The sequence below is a fragment of the Rhyacophila brunnea genome, unplaced genomic scaffold (assembly GCF_057557595.1).
Source record: "Rhyacophila brunnea isolate RB1 unplaced genomic scaffold, BYU_Rbru_1.0 scaffold_14, whole genome shotgun sequence".
Classification (NCBI taxonomy): Eukaryota; Metazoa; Arthropoda; class Insecta; order Trichoptera; family Rhyacophilidae; genus Rhyacophila; species Rhyacophila brunnea.
The window spans coordinates 39,546,469-39,565,118 of NW_028232796.1; the positions used below are offsets into that span (position 1 = coordinate 39,546,469).

At 31.4% G+C, this 18,650-nt stretch overlaps 1 protein-coding gene across 1 annotated transcript in view; it reads left to right on the forward strand.

Moving 5' to 3' along the window:
* The first annotated feature begins 8,804 nt into the window (after positions 1–8,804).
* The window catches only part of LOC147075974 (ornithine aminotransferase, mitochondrial-like), a 33,085-nt gene continuing 23,239 nt past the window's right edge, over positions 8,805–18,650 (forward strand). The window contains exon 1 of the mRNA XM_085942303.1: positions 8,805–8,857. The gene's annotated coding sequence lies outside the window, so the exon portion shown is untranslated. The remainder of the gene's footprint in view (positions 8,858–18,650) is intronic.

Here is an 18,650-nt window from a genome sequence, read left to right on the forward strand (position 1 = left end):
TATTTTACTATAGAATCGAAGTAGTTAGATTTTATGACCAGTCCAGACCAGAAACATCTGTAAGTATGTGAAAAGAAAATGCAGAATATAAAAAAGCATATTTATAAATTTGTATCAGAATATTTTAAATGTTAGCTTAAAGAATTTTTATATGACCTGTGAATAGTTTTTTTTACAATGCTCGCAAATATATCTTAATCAGAACTATATAATATTACAGTCAGACATATTTTGTGTTTGCAGTATGAATAATGCTGGTTTATTGCGAGCTGTTAGTTCTCCAAGCCATCGCACATCAAGTTATTGTTGCTGGTCTATATTCTACAATATTAGTATGATTATTTGGACGTAGGTATATTATGCTATCATGTATGATGGTTTTGAATTATTATTTTTCTTCTGTACAAACATTAGAACAAAAACTGATACCATGTGGCGCTTCCAAGAATCGATGGTGCTTGCCAGTGTTCTTGAAACATTCCATGTCATGCCAACACCCTATAGCTCCGCCGTATACATCAAAAGGATAATATTTTAAATTCACTTTCCACAGGTAGGTAGGCATCTACTTTCAGTGGTGATAAAGGTCAAGAAATATGATTTTTTTTCAAAACTTAACAAAAGTATTATTTAAATTTTTTAATGTCCCCATTCTTGATCTGACGTCGTTATATTATGTGTTATGTAGCAATAATAAATTCTCTACATACTGCGATCTCATATTATATGTCAAAAAGTTAAATTTACACATATTAGGACAATAAGGTAATGTCTTTTATGTTTTTGTTGCTTACTGCCACCATTTTTAGCTATACAATGATCTTTCATTATAGGAATAGCCCTCAGTCAAAGTTATTGGATTGATGAATTGATTAAATTCTTATCTTAAAATATTAAATGGTATCTAGTAGATTGGCGCCAGGTCGTAATGGTGATTGTGTTTAGGTTAGGGTTAGGCTAAGTTCGATCGAAAACAAATGCAAAATTAAAATTCATTTATTTACAATGAACTTTGAACAGTGAACTAGTGAATTTTACAAATCACAAATTCGAGACGTTCACAAATAACTAGTACACGAAAAAATTATAATTTATTAGCTACGTAAAAAATAAATGGCGACAAAGATTGTCAAAATATACATTGACAGTTAACAAAATAAAAGAAATTAAAATATCCATTGTCTATGTAGGTATAGTACAAAATGCAACCTATTTATAACGCATAAGTCAACCTGGTGTTATCACCACTGGATTCAGAATATTTGAATAAAAAGTATTTCAAGTTAAACACATTTATATTTTTTATGAAAATCAATGTTTTTTAAAACAAATATAAAAATATTAAAACTATGAATTAGTCAAAAATCACTACGACAAAACATAGACAACTTAATAATAAAAATATGACCATACAAAATGACATAATAAGATGGGATCCTAACATATTCACATTTTATAACATTTTTTACAATTGTTAGTTCATCTTTAACTTAAAATAAAAAATATTTTACTTTTTAATGTTTTCAGATATATATTTATTAATTAATATAGTTTTAATTGTAAATTATCAAAAAAATGTCTCAAATTGCAAGCTTCGTATTTTTCCGCTAGGTGCCTATGGTAGGTAAAGACATCGCCTTAAGGGAAGCAAAGGATAGAGCAAAGATCGCCCTGCTGTTGGCTGACCTCCGTTTGGGATTGGCTCGACATGAAAATACTTAAATAAATTCATGAGAGATATTTGCTAAATATTAAAGTGTACTTATACTAATGAATATAATATGTACATAATGAGTATTGTAATTTGTAAAAAGGTATTTTGTTTACGCAAATAAATTAAATTAAATGCAATTAAACCATGTTTGCATGATTTACACAACATAAAAAATCGTTTGATTTTACTTGGTTTTCCAGTAGAACGCAAAGCGAACGCAGTAAAAAGCCGTTAATATTTTTTTATTATTATTTTACAGTATACTATCTTTTGTTGATTGAATTTAATGGTCCCAATAATCTTCAATTCACAACATAACCTTATAATTATATTAATAAAATAATTATCTGTAATATTGTCGTGACCTGTTCGGGCAACTTCTTATAGTAATTAGTTCAAAAAAATACCTTTATCTACTGAATTATTACTAATAATATAATATTTAATTGATTAAATCCCTTATCGGAGATATTCTAAAAAAATTCTAAAATTGTTTTCTGTTATAAATAAATTAATAATAATTATTACTGATTGATTATAATAAAATTATAATCAACATTCATTTACCATGTTATTATTATGAGCTGTTTAAGATGGTCAGGTGTAAATAGCCATTGTTCGGCGTACTGGAACAAAATAATATAATTAACCATTTAATATAGGTGTCAACCTAGCAACTTTTTAAATTAGTAGATAGATACCATATAGATACTCAAAAGAAATTTAAATCTTTCGAAATAAACCTTTCTAGTGTCTTTATTTAATTCCCTATCCACGTATAAGTATATATTCTAGTTCTAGTATCACGGGTTCAATGACGCCCCGTGGGGGTAGGCAGATTGAGCGTCGCTTGGGGTGGAAGTTACTCGAAGGGCGTCAAATCGAGGAGAATCGTTATATATAGAAATAGCTACCTAAACTAAGTAATAACGGAAATATCTTTCCATTAAAAAAATCAGCTCACTGGTTGGAAACAAAATGTATTGAATACAATAAAAGTTTTAATAGGACTATATTTTTTTGTCGGGTTCGCGATGTCTAGTTTACTTCCATTGTAATCGGACGTCACGTCCAGCAATATTTGCAAATTATTTTTGAATTATATGTCGAAATATGTATGTTTAACAGTCACTTGCGAGTTTTGGAAGTTGTCAGCTGGTGTATTTGTATCTGAAACCGTGGATTCGAAATATTGTCTATTGAAGCAGAGATGGCATTTAAATTAGATTTGGTGATGATTTTGTTAGCAATGTTTACATACAACACAATTCTTAGATAATATTGGAGTCATGATAGGATGTAATAAGTACATAATCTAGTATCATGGGCATAGCCCCCACAAGGAGGGCTGATAGGGCTCTAGCCTGGAGGCCTGGCGTGGTGGATCGACCAGTAAAGTGAGAAAACACACACCACAAATTTTCTCGAATATTAAAAAGTCGTGCTATTTTCCTTAAATGATATTAACATTTTAAAATATGTGCCGTGCGATGCAATTTGATGTAATATGATGATTTATATAATTAAATTTTAATTCACGTCTAGAATTTTATTTTATAATAATTCTATGTGTGTTTCCTGACTTACAAAATGGTTATTTACCCAATATGGCGAAGAGTTGAATGTTACTTGGCTACAACAAAAGAAGGTCGCGACAATTGCATCATAATACAATGCAATGATGAGTACCGACAACTCAATAAATCAACTGGATTTATTTAAACATCGCTAAAGATACACGAAAACCATTTGAGGAACTCTACTTTCGAAAATAACACTGCCCTTATCCCTAGCGATCGGTAGGGTGGCCCGCCATAAATTCTGGCCTGAGGGGCCGCTTCAGGATGTGGAAGCCATGATCGCGGGTTCCAACCAAGGGTTTTCTGTGGGGTCACCGGCTGAAACAGTAAACATAAAAAATATTGATTTTTAACCAAATCGTCTACTAACCTAGTATGTTGAATTCTGTATAATATCTAATAATTTAATTTAAAAATAAAACACCACTACGCCACTGTCTTGTGCAAAGCGTGCAGGAGACGGATTTCAAAGAATACACCCTCTAATTCTTAACATGCAGATTGTGAACAAACATTCGCTGTTTGAATTTTATCTTTAGGTTTACATAATACTTTAAATCATAAATTATATTATATTCATCATCATCGACCTGGATCTTTCTACTACTTAATTAAGCCCTATTTTCCTAGTGGAGCGATGGCGAACCTTTTTGTGCTTACGTGCAAAAATATGTAATAATGAGTGGCGTGCCAATGGGTAATATTTGGGGCAAATTATAAATTAGGAGCGGAATTATGTACTTATTAGTAGCATTAATTGAATTATAAATTAACGGAAATACATATTATATTGTTATTTCCGCCTTGCCGTCTCCATGAAGTGATAGTAAAAATAAAATAATAAAAAATATATTTGATATTTGTTCTTATGCAATAATATGACCATGTCCCCCACACCCTGAGCGGCCCCCCTGGTCAGGATCTTTGATAGCCCCCCCTACCGATCACTAAGATTAAAGACATTGTGGCGCTCTACAGTAATGCGTTCGAGGTAAAATTAAGAGTAGGTACCTACCTACATTAAAATATTTTTTTTTAGCGATTTTTAGTATTTTTTAATACATCCACATGAATTATTGAATTGTCGAGTGTCGACACACATCAAAAATTGAATCACATAACTACATGTTTTAACACCATAATCAACATTAAATTTTGAAGTAAACTAGCGCCCCAGGCGACTTTTTTTACTATTAGGGTCAATTTGTGAAGTGTGTTCCTCTCACTTATCTGGTTGACCCACTACGTCGGGCCCCCGCGTTAGAGCCCCATCAGCCCCCATCCTTGTGGGGGCCATGAATATGTCACATATTGGTGAAAGTTCAATTAAATACCTACGTTGTTTGTATGTATTATACCTACAAGCAGAAGATTTGACCAGCTAAACACATATTATAATACCTATTCATTAGAATAACCGAGGGAAAACCGGAACAAATACGATATTTCTGAATAATTTACAAGTATAAGGTAGAAACACTTAAAAATACGATGCTGGTGAGAAAACTGATGACAAACGATTTACATAAGATACGCCTTGTTTTATTAGAAATTTAACAGTTTAAACACGCTCCACTGAAAATCTATTTAAATGCGTGTTTCATGCATTTACAATTATAACCTATGACCATCCAAAAACATTATTACTGGTAAAAAAAACCGAATACTTGTTCGTATTATCACAATGACGACCGTCAGGTCGACTCAAGTGCAATATTGCAACTGTGATGAAAACTAGCCCAATCATCATCATCAGCCTGAATTAATCCACTTCTGGATGAAGGCCTCTCCAAGCTGATTCCACTTTTCTCGGTCCCGTGCGTTGCGTTGCCACGTATTTCACACAACTTAACAATTTCATCGATACAGCGGTCTCTAGGTCTACCTTGGGAACGTTTTGTACGTCTTGAGTTACCAATGGATGACTAGATTTGTCTCGCGATTGTCCCTTCTTCGAGCTATGTGTCCAGCCCACTTCCAATTAAGACTCTTAGCGAACTATATTACATCGCAGACTTTTGTCTGTTTCCTTATCCACTTATTCCTCTGTTTGTCCTTTTGCGTTATCCTCAGCATGCACCTCTCCATACCACATTGTGCATGTTTCATGTTTCACACGCATATGTGATTACGGGAAGCACACACTGGTTTAACACTTTTCGCTTTACGCACAGTATGAGGTCACTTTTAAACCATTATTCAGGCGGCCAAAAGCACTCCAGCCAGCATTCCTCTGAGTACAATTTCATCAAATAGTATGCATTCATCTATAGACACTAAATTAGTGACTTGAACACTGAATACAGAACTATTCTAACTCACATTTGATTTTTTTTAGAAGGGAGTTCTTTGAAACGACCCACTGTTATTATTTTTTACTAGTATATATAATTGTATAAGTACATCATATTATGTTAGTAGGATGAAAATAATGATGCATAAATGTGTTTATATAAATAACTTAAATATGATGTTTCAAAGAACACTTCTGTAAAATATTTCAAATGTGAGTTAGAATAGTTCTGCATCCATTGTTATCCCAGATAGACGTAATTTTTCACCTGTTCAAACTGAGTGTCATTGATCAGGATCTCTTTTTGACCCTAAAAGCAGTTGCACGTGACTTTCGCCTTGGTTACATTTATTTTCAAGCCTACTTTGTTACTTACTTTAACCAATATTCTCTGATAAAAAAAAATATTTCATAAAATTGAATTCATCTAAGATTCTTACACGTGCCAGCAAAATTAGACCTATCTAGCGATTATCTCGAAATAAATGCCACGATATAAACGAATTCGCAATCGTCATAGTTTCTTTCATGTTAATATTTTTTTTCATGATATCTTCTAAAACCATGTCATAACATAATTATAAACACGGCAATATATATAATGATTAGAAATAACTCATACGAGAAAACAGACAACTTCACTCAATCTGTTCTCTCACGTCACTGCGAATAGTAGTTATATAGAAACTGAAATCAGACGAATAAAGACAGACAACAAGCGTTATTTTGAAAACCGTAAATATCTGAAATTCCATGTGATGCCTTGGAAAACCAAAATCAAGATACACAAAAATTGTTGACTCCTCAAATTTGCATCGAGATGTCGGATCATCAGTAACAAATTTAATTTAAAAACAGTTTTTTGATATTTGTAAGAAAAATTACGACAGAATGTAGAATGAATTTAGGTCTATAGATAGTGTAGGTCAGTAGCGAAGGGTGGAGATAGGCTGTTAAGATCCGCACATAAATAGTGCACATTAAACTTTGTTAGTCATACGCATTTGCTTTTATTGAACTAAGACTACAATTATTCACAGATCGTGTTGGTAAGTTTGTTAAAACCAATTAAGCCCTGACTAAACAACACCATTAATAATTTTGGTATACTTTGGGGGATACGACAAAATTGTGCACACTTTTTCAATCTTACTCATTCGTTTTCGATGGATTAAGAATAATATTACACATGTTGTTTGTTATTTTTTTTAATTCATTAAGCCCTGCATAAACCAAACTATAATAGGTAAAAAAATTATTCTATCTATAAAATATCCCAAGTTGTGAATGATTCAATTGCATAATTTTAGATATTTTATAGACAGACGTGTATTTTTTGACTATTATGGCGGATCTTAACAGCCTATCTCCACCCTTTGCTACTGACCTAGACTATCTATAAAATACTATACTTTACATATGGTGTTAGTTAGTTTTTAAATTTCAATGAAACCCTTCTAAAACCAAGCCATAATAGATAATTGTAAAAGATACTCGTCTATCTATAAAATATCTAAAATTATGCAATTAAATCATACATAACTTTGTATATTTTATAGATAGAATAATATTTTTTATCCATTATAGTTTGGTTTAGGAAGGGCTTAATGAATTTAAAAAATGAACCAAAAACATGTGTAATATGTATTCTTAATCCAACGAAAACAAATAAGTTTGAATGAAAAAGTGTGCGCAATTTTGTCATATCGCCAAAAATATACTAAAACTATTATGGTTTGGTTTAGGCAGGGTTTAATTGATTTTTAAAAACTAACCAACTCCATCTGTAAATAAAATTGTAGTCTCAGTTCAATAAAAAAAAAATACGTGTGACTACCAAAGTTTGATGTGCACTATTTATGGCGGATCTAAACAGCCTACCTCCACCCTTCGCTACTGGTATGTGCTCATATATCTTAGGTAGCACCTTTCTCTTAAAGAATAGTTATATAATATTAATGTATATATTATGGATTTAATATAATACGCAAAATTTCCAATCACATATTATTTAATCTTGCAGTCGATTTACTCAACTTGTTATCAGTGAACTTGTATTACTATAATCATTTGAACGTTTTATACATATATAAGTACCTACATCCTACATCATATATATTTATATATATACTTTTTTTCTTTTCACAAAAGGTTGCTTATGTATGTATATGAAAATGAGATGACTAATGAAACTTTACTTACTTTTGGTAAAAGCGATTTTCTTCCAGTTTTTGACACCCAAGATCTGTATGTTCAACTCGACCAGCCCTTCATCTTGTACCAACGAGGTCAACCAGGACTCCGGATTCCCGAATAACAGTTTCTTGGGCATGCATGACTCGTCCATCTTGTACATGTGGTTGTAACCATTAAGGCGAGTATATGAGATTTATTTATTTATTTGTGTAAAAATACAAAACATTGTAAACATAACAAATCAAAATTCAGGACGTTCACAACACGAGATTTACATTATAACAAATATTACCCTCACAAGAGAGATAAAGAAAAAATAAAAAACGTAAACAATTTTATACAGTAAAATTAAATTTTAAAAACAAAATACATAACATATCACTGAAAATGTCTAACCCAAAATAGGTAATGGCTGCGACCACATAAATACACATATATTTTTCAATCTGTGTTTGGAGTATGGACATAATAAGTTGAGCAAGTGGCTAACATCCATTTCTCGTAAAACAAAAATCTGTTTAAGATCGGACGTGGTCAAAAGATTTTTTTTTGAAAACGATATCAATGTCGTCAAAAAGAAGAAAGAAGTCTACATAATATACTTACAATCACGGCCCCCACAAGGGGGGGGGGGGGCTAACAGGGCTCTAGGCCGTTTAGATCTACCATAAAAAGTGCACATTAAACTTTGTAAATCATAGTATTATATATTATGGCTTGGTTTAATTGAATTTTAAAAACTTACCAACACCATCTGCAAATTGTAGTCTTATTTCAATAAAAACAAATACTTATGATTGACAAAGTTTAATGAGCGCTATTTATGGCGTGTCTTAACAGCCTACCTCCACCCTTCGCCACTGCCATGCTTACAGTCACAAATATTTGGTAAATTCTAATTGTTTTTCTGCTTAATTATTATTTCCCCCCAAAAGGTTGTCTATGTATGCCTATAAAAATGAGATGACTGAAGATTCGTTTTCAAAGACTTTTTGGCGAACACGTCGTTCATAAACTTATAAAAAGGCAAACAAAAATAACTTCAATTACAGTGTTGTTATAAGCGTCATTCAAGTGAGTCAATAATATTTTAAATTTATATCACAAATAATCAAGAAAATTCTTCAGCTTTGTTTTTAAATCTGTGTAAATAATATATGCTTGCGTTTATATAATAATAATAATTATTAAATAAACATATTTTTTAATTAATTAATTCTCTATTTATACAATCACCGTAAGGATACCACTACATAAAAGTTTGCATATATTATAACATTTTGAAAATATTATATTTATATATTTGAATATTAGATATTATAAATACAAATTGTGATACCTGCATCATTGTTATGGGAATAAAAATGATTAACATGAAACTTCCTGTTAATGATACACTAATATAATATATTATGTGTTATAAACTTATATGTTTTTATAGTTTTTCTTAGTTTTAAAGAAAAACACTGTGGTGTAAAACTTATTTTTGGTGACATTAAAATTTAGATTAATAATTGTCAAAGCAACAAAGTTCTACAGTAAAATTATACAGTACCTATGAACAGTGAGGATTTTACTGAGTGAGTTATATTAATAGTATAGTAGATGTCTACTCAATCCATATAATCTAATATCGATCAGGACCGGTTTCGTCAGAATTTATAAGAAATCATCAACTTACAACAAAAAGCACATAAAAGTCAGTATTTCTTTTTAAAATCTACACATGACAGCTCATTAAACACAACACATACAAGAGATTGAGAATTCGCTTTAAATTGGAAACTATGATATAAAAAAATATATTATTTGCTGAATTATACCGACTACATTTAAATGAAATATTATATTATTCTGCATGCATAAGAATCATAATATTGTCACTGTAGAGGCCAATAATTGTCGTAACCCTCGCTTTTCACCGAAGTGACACTTTGATGGCAATGGACTTGTTGCATACTCTTACACGAACTGGCCAAGTATCATAAATCCCAAAAAAATATTTCATATCAAAATACTTAATTCAAAACTATTTTTTAGCCATTTGTAACTTGACAAAAAATATTCCAGCCAAATGCTGTAGCCCTCTCTAAACGTAAGCCACTTGGTACGTACAGAGTAAACCACTCATTTTGTAATAAAATAATAATATATTATATAAAATAATAAATAAATATTGTGTCTATTGTTTGGGCACCGCATCAGTGGAAGTATGGCCTTATGGTGGAGAGGGTTCAAAAGAAATTCTTGAGACTCCTTTACTTGAGGCTGTATGGATACTATCCGTGGCTTTATCTTAGACATGCTTACATACTGCAGTCTGCAATTAAGAAGAAATCTTTATTTAGCTACGTATTTTTTTCGACTTATACGAGGTATAAATGAGAACTCTGCCATTCTGGGCAGTGTTGACCTGTGTGTCCCTGATAACTATCTTATAAATAGAGAACATCAGTTGTTTATTCTCCCAAGGCGCAGAACCAACCTGACACTGGTAATGCCAGTTGGGAGGGCGATAATTATGTTCAACGAAATTGCTTCGGGTGTTGATATATTCCATCTACGTGAGGATGAGTATAGGTGGACGTTGTTTTATAAATTCTTAAAATAGAGTCTGCTTAACTCATCCGGTGTACTTCCTTGTACCTATCTAATTTATATTTTTTGTATGTACACATTTCTACTGTTTAATAATATCTCTATTTATACTGATCTATTTTTTTTATATGTAATACTGTTTTATATGTCTTTGTTTCTAAATGTCATGTTGTGAACGTCTTAAACTTTTAATTCGTAATGTCCACAATATGTTAAAAATAAATAAATTGAAATTGAAATATAAAATAATAAATAAATATTATATAAAATAATCAATAAATCCAATGCCCACAGTTTTTTTCACTTCCTGAACAATTTGATAGTTGAGGGTTACGCTACTTGGTTTGTACAGTGACGATATTAAAAAAACAATAATATAGTCATGCTCTATTTTTGTTGATACACAACACAATATAATCAAGCAAAAGTGATCTTTTTGCAAGTGGAAAATGCTAATAAAATGCAATTGTATTGCATTCAAAATTTAAAAATCGTTTTATAGTCTTGAACTCAGCGTGCGATATCATAACCGGTAGGTCGAGTCGATGAAATTTCAGTGGGTCTATATTAGGAAGGTACACATAAATGAGATTTTTGAAAATCGGCGCTGACAGATGTGTCAAAATTTGAAAGATTTGTATTAAATTTGTCCGTTTAAGACAGTTGAAAAACAATAAAATAAATAGGTAGATACATCAGGTAATAGTGCCGCAGATGACCGCATGTCCTTTTATAACTTTCCTTTTAGACTAAACCTAACCTAACCTAATATATCGCAACCTAATATAACCTGACCTAATCTTAGTGTGTGATAATGTTACATCAAAATTCAAATTAACAATAATTATTGGATCGAAAAGCATCTCCGCCGACAGAAAAAGTATTTCCTATAATAATTGTCTACATAGGATAAACTCTGTTTCCATAATTATTATTGGTCATGCGGTCACTAAAAATGAAAGGAGGCTGCATTCTAACTCTACATAAGGGGGCACTACGCTAAACGATACTGGGCCCATATCAGTGGCGAAGGGTGGAGGTAGGCTGTTAAGATCTGCCATAAATAGTGCACATCAAACGTTGTTAGTCATACATATTTGTTTTTATTGAACTAAGACTACACTTTGATTCACAGATGGTGTTGGTTAGTTTTTAAAAATCAATTAAACCCTGTCTAAACCAAACTATAATGGTTTTTGTATATTTTGGGCGATAGGTACGATAAAATTGTGCACACTTGTTCATTCATACTTATTTGTTTTCGTTGGATTAAGAATACGTATTACAGGGGGTGTGAGCTATTTTTTTTTTAATTCAAACCAAATTATAATGGATAAAAATATTATTCTATATATAAAATATTAAAAGTTATGTATGATTCAATTGCATAATTTTAGATATTTTATAGATCGACGAGTATTTTTTTTACTATTATCTATTATGGCTTGATTTTCGCAGGGTTTCATTGGATTTTAAAAACTAACCATTACTGTAAAACAAATACATATGACTGACAAAGTTTAGTGTGCACCATTTATGACGTATCTCCACCTCCACCCTTCGCCACTGGTACATACTAATAATAGACAGATTTAAAATTGTTTAATTTAATTAATGTATAATTTGGTCACAAATTTAATACTTCATAGTTATAATATTTCATAGTATTAAACCGAATTGTCTGTTAAAAATCAGTTAAATTTCAAATAATATTATACATTATTTTTAACGTAATAATTTATCTAATACGTCAAGACAGTGAAAAGTAATTGTTAGTAATTTAGTGAAATTGTTGTTAACCAGTCATTTTAAATATGTACTTAGTTAAAAATAATTCCTGACAGCTAATTTTAATCTAATCTTAAGTGAAATCAAGCTATTTAGTATTAAGTTAATATAAAATCCCTGATGTCATATTAAATACCTTGTTGTTGTTTTTTTTAATATATAGATAAAATCAAAGCTTAAGACTTACTATTTTACAAAACAAACTATCTCTAGAAGAGTTTATAATCTTATATGTCATGTTGTTTTTTTTTCAATCAACTCACTAGGTAAATAGGAGAGATTGATAACACAATACTTTAAGTACTCAATATTAAAAATCTTACCATATTGATTTCAAAATTAGTTACAGAATAGGCTTACATCAAGAATTTCAGCCCTTGTCCGATCCTAATAGGATCATATGGGTCTCCACAGAGTGGAGGTTTTGTATTAACAGATTTTGTTTTTACGAGAAATGGATGTCAGCCACTTGTTCAACCTATTAGGTCCATACTCTGACTCATACACAAATTGAAAAACAATATTTTGTACTCGGCAGCATAAGTTTGGTTTCCTTTTGGTTTATAGATTAATAGCGCCTGTACATGTGTATGGATTTACTGGAACCAATAGTGTGTATTTTAAACTATAAAAAAAGGATAATAACTGTTTACACGTAAAAGTGCTGACTGTCTCGACAATCCTATTCTTCAAGTGTAAGCGAGACGTTATGCTGTCATTGTATGGTACTATTTTTGATAGATTGTGAAAATTGGTAAACGTCAAAAAAATTTTACTGCGCAGAAGCTTCTGAACTTTTTTGATCCATGAATACAATCTTGCAACTTGCACGATGACACGTATTTACACGTGCATTTTCTTGTTATGGTAGCGATAATACGTACTGTCAGCAGTAAATTCATGCACGTGAAAACTATGTATAATACGTAAATACTCGTATACTAGCGTTTCGCCATTTAGTTATTGAGCACATCACCTTGATTTTAGATTATTCCGTATAATAGTATTTATAACATTAGTAGCGTCATAGCGCCTGTACACGTACGTGCATGGATTTACTGGCATCAATGTTAAATTATCGCGGTAATAACTGTTTACACGCAAAAGTGCTGACTGTCTCTCCAATCCCATTCTTCAAATATGAGCGAGACGTGATGTTGTCATTGTGTGGTGCTATTTGATAGGTTGTGAAAATTGGTAAACGTCAAAAATGTTTTGCGCCGTGTAGTATTTTTTACGGGAGGTTCGTTACTATCGTCTTACTGTGCAGGCGCAGGTATCTCCCAAATTCCAACCGTGAAAATTCAAAAACTTCGGAACTTTTTTGATCCTGCACGATAATACGTGTTTAGCCGTGCATTTCCTTGTTATGGTCGCTATAATACGTACTGTCAGCAGTAAATCCATGCACGGGTAAACGGGGTATTCTTCTCCTTCCACCCTGTCACGACTCAGCATTGGAGCACAGGGCAAGCACAAGTTCGCGCCACTTCCTTCGGTCCATCGCCAACTCTTGCGCCTCCCGCCATTTCAGACCTGCAGCATGTAGATCGCTTTTGTAGCACCGCTGCAGGGTGAGGGAGGGCCGGCCACGGCGACGGAACCCTTGAGGCTGTGCGGGGTACCTATAAATAATAATATGTTGATGGTTAAAGCTTTAAAGCACAGGTGTAGTAGGTCTAAAAAACTAGTTTTTGGCAAACGTCAATGAATTGAAAGTTTACACGAGTGCCAAAAAGGAAGCGAATGTAATAAGGTCGACGATCTGTTTCTTTTTGTATTCAGAAAAATATTTTAAGTTTCATATTCCAAAAGAGATTTTTTTTACCTTTAAAAAAACTGGGTAAAAATGTAGGTAGGTACTTCATAAAAATATTTTTTCTCTGCGATAATGAAAAACAAAGTAATTTGTCAAAAAATTAAAAAAATGTAAGTATCTCGTTTAAACCATTGCCAAGTAATTTTATATTATTATCAGAAAGCATATTTTTTGCACTATTAACACGAGTATTAAAGAAAGTTAATATTCTTTGTCTTCTTCTTATGACCAACAGCCCTATATAGATCTTGGTCATGGGGTTCATACCCTGTATGTTTCGCGGGCACCATCAACCTATCGCTAACATTAAGGGCAGTGTGACGGTCTACACTCTACAGTATAAACTATTTCCCCAATGGTATTCCGTGTATTTTTAGCGATTTTTTGTATTTTTAAATAAATCCACTTGAATTATTGGGTTATTGGCAATCGGTATCATAATGCTGTCATTGGGTCTCATGGCGTGCTGTAGTGCTGAAAAGAACAAATAAAACCATGATAGAATTACCAAAAACTTTGAACCTGTTGAACTGTTTTGAACCTATTATAGTAATATTTTATTTTGATATACCTATATGGAAAATAAAATTTTGGATCCATCTGAGTATGGGTTTATAACAGTGGTTCTCATGTGCGGCCACCAGCGCTTTACAGAATAATATTTCAAAAAAATATTTATAAAATTATGAAATTGGTTGAATACACATGACTTGTCTTAAATTTCTTTCCAAGCTCAAATGATCCATAATGTGTTTTTTTGAAGAGATCATGTGTGAAATAGTCCGTTTTTGAGAATAAAGTCAATTCAAAGAATCTGCAACAATTGCTTTATTAATATTGACGATTTTTCCTACTACTGTATACTGTCAAAGATCATTCATAATGCACTTCATAAAAAACAAATATTGAAGCCAGTTGACAGTGATGTAAACTTAGAAGCAGCCATGCGGCTCGCATTAGAAAAAAGGAGTAGGTATTGAGGAATTTCCATTTGCATTATTTTTAAATAAATATAAATATAATGTACAAAAATGTTCAAATGTCTTTTATTAAATGGACTTGATTTGAGTTTCTCCATCTCCACCCGCCGTGTATATGCAGCCGCGTTTTGTGCACGGCCGCCTTCCATGACGCTATAAACGTGTCAGAATGAAAAGATTTTAGTGCCACACTTCCTTGTCCCGAAGCGATGCTGCACGGGATTGATGAAGCAACCGTGCACCTTAGTGCTTAAAGATTAAATGGACTTGTCTATAAATAAATTATCCATTTTTTTTAGTAAATTAAATTTAGCTTTAATTTTTTCAATCACAACAAAAGTGAAATTTGTGGCCACCAGACGTTTCCATAGAATTGTCAATGTCAATTGTGCGGCTACAGTTAAATGTCACGTGAGAACCACTGGTTTATAGCCTAAAATATCTGTAGGTCAATTTTTTTTGTTGTTATGAAACTACAAAACTAGATAAATATTTAAAATTGATATTAAAGGGAAAGAATTTTTTAGATGATAATAATATTATTAAGATTATGTGGGTGGGTAGGGGGGTTATAAGTTTTTCCGAAGAACGAATTCGTTCTTCGGAAAAACTTATAACTGTACAGACGATGTATTTATTTCGTATGCCAAAATGTATTATTTTTTTTGGTGAATTTTCGACTATTTTAGTTTTTAATAGGAATAACTATTAATACGTATGTTGACTTTAGATACATGTTAATTTTTTTTTTGTGACATTGAGAAATGAGCAAGCAAAAAATAATTAATTGCCGAACATTATTCTCCTTCAAACACGTTGACTTTATTATAGAAACAGTGGCGTTAAGGGGAATGCTCTCATTTTTTGTTCACTGTGTTGGCGAAGTCATAATATTATTATATCTTCCAAGCATGATGAAAGCGAACTGTTTCAAAATAACTAACTAAATACTACATTAAAATAACACTTTTTACAGTGTATATATAAGTGATATAACTTTTGCGATAAAAAATAAAAATTTCACATCCACGAAATTTATTATAAAATATGTTTGTGTATAATATAAGCAATCTAGGCGGCTCTCGTGGTGCAGTGCGTAGGGCGCTGGCCATCCACCCGGAGAGTTCTGGTTTCGATTCACAGTGAGGACACAATATCTATGTGATTTTCTCAATGCCTGGGTGTTTGTGATTGTTCAAAATTACTAACAACCACCTTGTACGAAAAAGCAAGGACATGGTTATTAATAATTCTAAGATAAAAAGAACTTTTTATATACAACGTTTTTAATTTTTCTGTTGAATCATATAAACTTGACTTGACTAGCTTAAACGATAAAAAAATTGTATTTGATAGAAATAATACTGAAATGTCATTTTGACACTCATATTGATTGCCATAGTTCCGTATATATTAATAATTTAGTTGTTAGGACCCTAGCAACCAATAATAGTGGATTGGATTACGGATTTCTTCCGAAATAACTTTTCATACAAAACAGAATTAACTGAAAATGAATTTAATTCTACTTAAAAATGGCTAAAAGTATTAAAAAAATGCATTGGCATCGTGTTCCGATATATTCTAAAAGTTTAAAATGTCTTTCTAGTCGGTAAGTTAGTTAAAAATCGATTGCAAGATTTGTACCGGACAAATAAGAATACGACCTAATAAAAACGTTGTAAAAATATATTAGCAATCTCTGCCTTAATTTGCCGTCTCTTAGCAATGCATTATCAGCCAAGCGTTTATTCTTTGAAATCAAAATCGATTAAGTGCATTAACATAATATAATCATGAATATGTGATAATAGAGATGTTGGGTATAATTTATTATGTGTATAACTGGTGGTTCGATTTGTTTGGAAGTCTCATTTAAGTTTTTATAACGACCCGATTGCGTTCACAGAACAGATTAATAAATAGAATTCAGATACGCTATACTCCAATATAATACATTTTGGAGCAGGGCTTAGAATGTGTGAGTGTACTGCGAAAATTAAACACACATTATAGGCGTGCAATAGTGTGTTGCAACCTTCAAATACACCAATAATGAATGAGCATCAGTGCATAAGCCGAGAGAAGTTGTCAGAACGATGGAAAATCTTAGCATGACATATTCTTCCACACTCGAGATCGGTTGCCTATTAAACTACACACCCTTTGGGTAGTTCAGTTCCCATTAGTTAGTTCCCTGATTGCGCCGAAAAAAAAATTGCAGCTGTTTTTGGATACTATGGTCAAAAATACTTTTGTACTAATAATTTAGAAATAATAATGTGGCTGTTTTAATGGTTACAATGTAATAAATGAAAATAGATTTTTATAATATTATAAATAAGAAATATATTTAAGACATTATGAATTCTAGTGAAAAGTAATAAAGTTTGAAGTAGGTATTAATATATTTTAAAATTAAAATAGTTCATAATAATGTAGATACGTGTATTTAAATAAATAACAATGTATTTAACTATTGGCTAAGGGTTAAATGTATTATTCCTCGTTCATTCATAACATTGATATAAGTTGTAAAATGTTTTTGGCGTAGGAGGGTTTTAGGAGAAATCTGAAAACTGTCAATGTTTGTAATATGTTATTTGTAAAACTTATAATAAAAAGATTCATAAAAAGGTTCGCTATACCTTGTATAATATATTACAAAAGTGTTCACTTGAGAGTAGCAATTGTCTGATTTAAAATCACTACTACTACAATATGGTTTGCAAAGAAAATATTTGTATCAAAAGAAAAACAAAATATACACTATTTTCTTCATTGACACAATGCACGACAGAATGATATATTTAGCGGTGTTTCTTTTAAAATTGTGATGTAATTTGTCACAAATAGGGAATTCAGTCCCGAGCCAAAATCGTGATCCCGGGAGTTCGGGATTATAATTTGACGATCCCGGGATTGGCATTTTCTCAATATTTAATGTAATTTTTTATATACTTATACAAATAACGATGATAAAATCGGTCAAAAATAAATCTAGTATAATTTATACTATTTAAGACACCATTATTGTTAATATTGTGTACGTTCAATCTTTGAAATACATTGATTTAATGGAGTAAATAATATCGTAATATAATTGATAATGTGAAAGTAATACAGTTTTATTTATTTATGAAAAGATAACAAATACAAATTCAATTAAAATAAAACATAATCTATTGTGTTGACAATAAATATAATATTAAAAAAAATAAGATTAAAGTAATTAAAACATTATTCTGAATAATATGCCCGAAGTAATACCAAAGCATCAACTCTTTCGTCATTTGATCTGGATGTAATATTGGTACCCAGGCAGCCTATGATTTTTTGTTGATTCGTCATATTTTCAAATTTCAATTGTTATTATTTCAAAAGGAGAGATAATGAATTACGTTTTTATTAATGGCAAATGGATTAATTTTCCCGGATATTATGATAAAATTCAGATTTTAATGCATTTAACACCTTAAACGAGTTCTACTTTTTCTTTTTAATATTTTCGTCCTCTAAATTCATTAAATAAACTGATTTATTATTATAAAAGTAGATTTTTGGGTTTCCACCGTGTGTCCTTCTTTACTCGACGTTTCGGGCTCGTTCCAGAGGCCATTATCAAGAGATGACATGTTGATACGTTTTATGACGAAAATGTAGTGTAGCTATGTGAATGTAA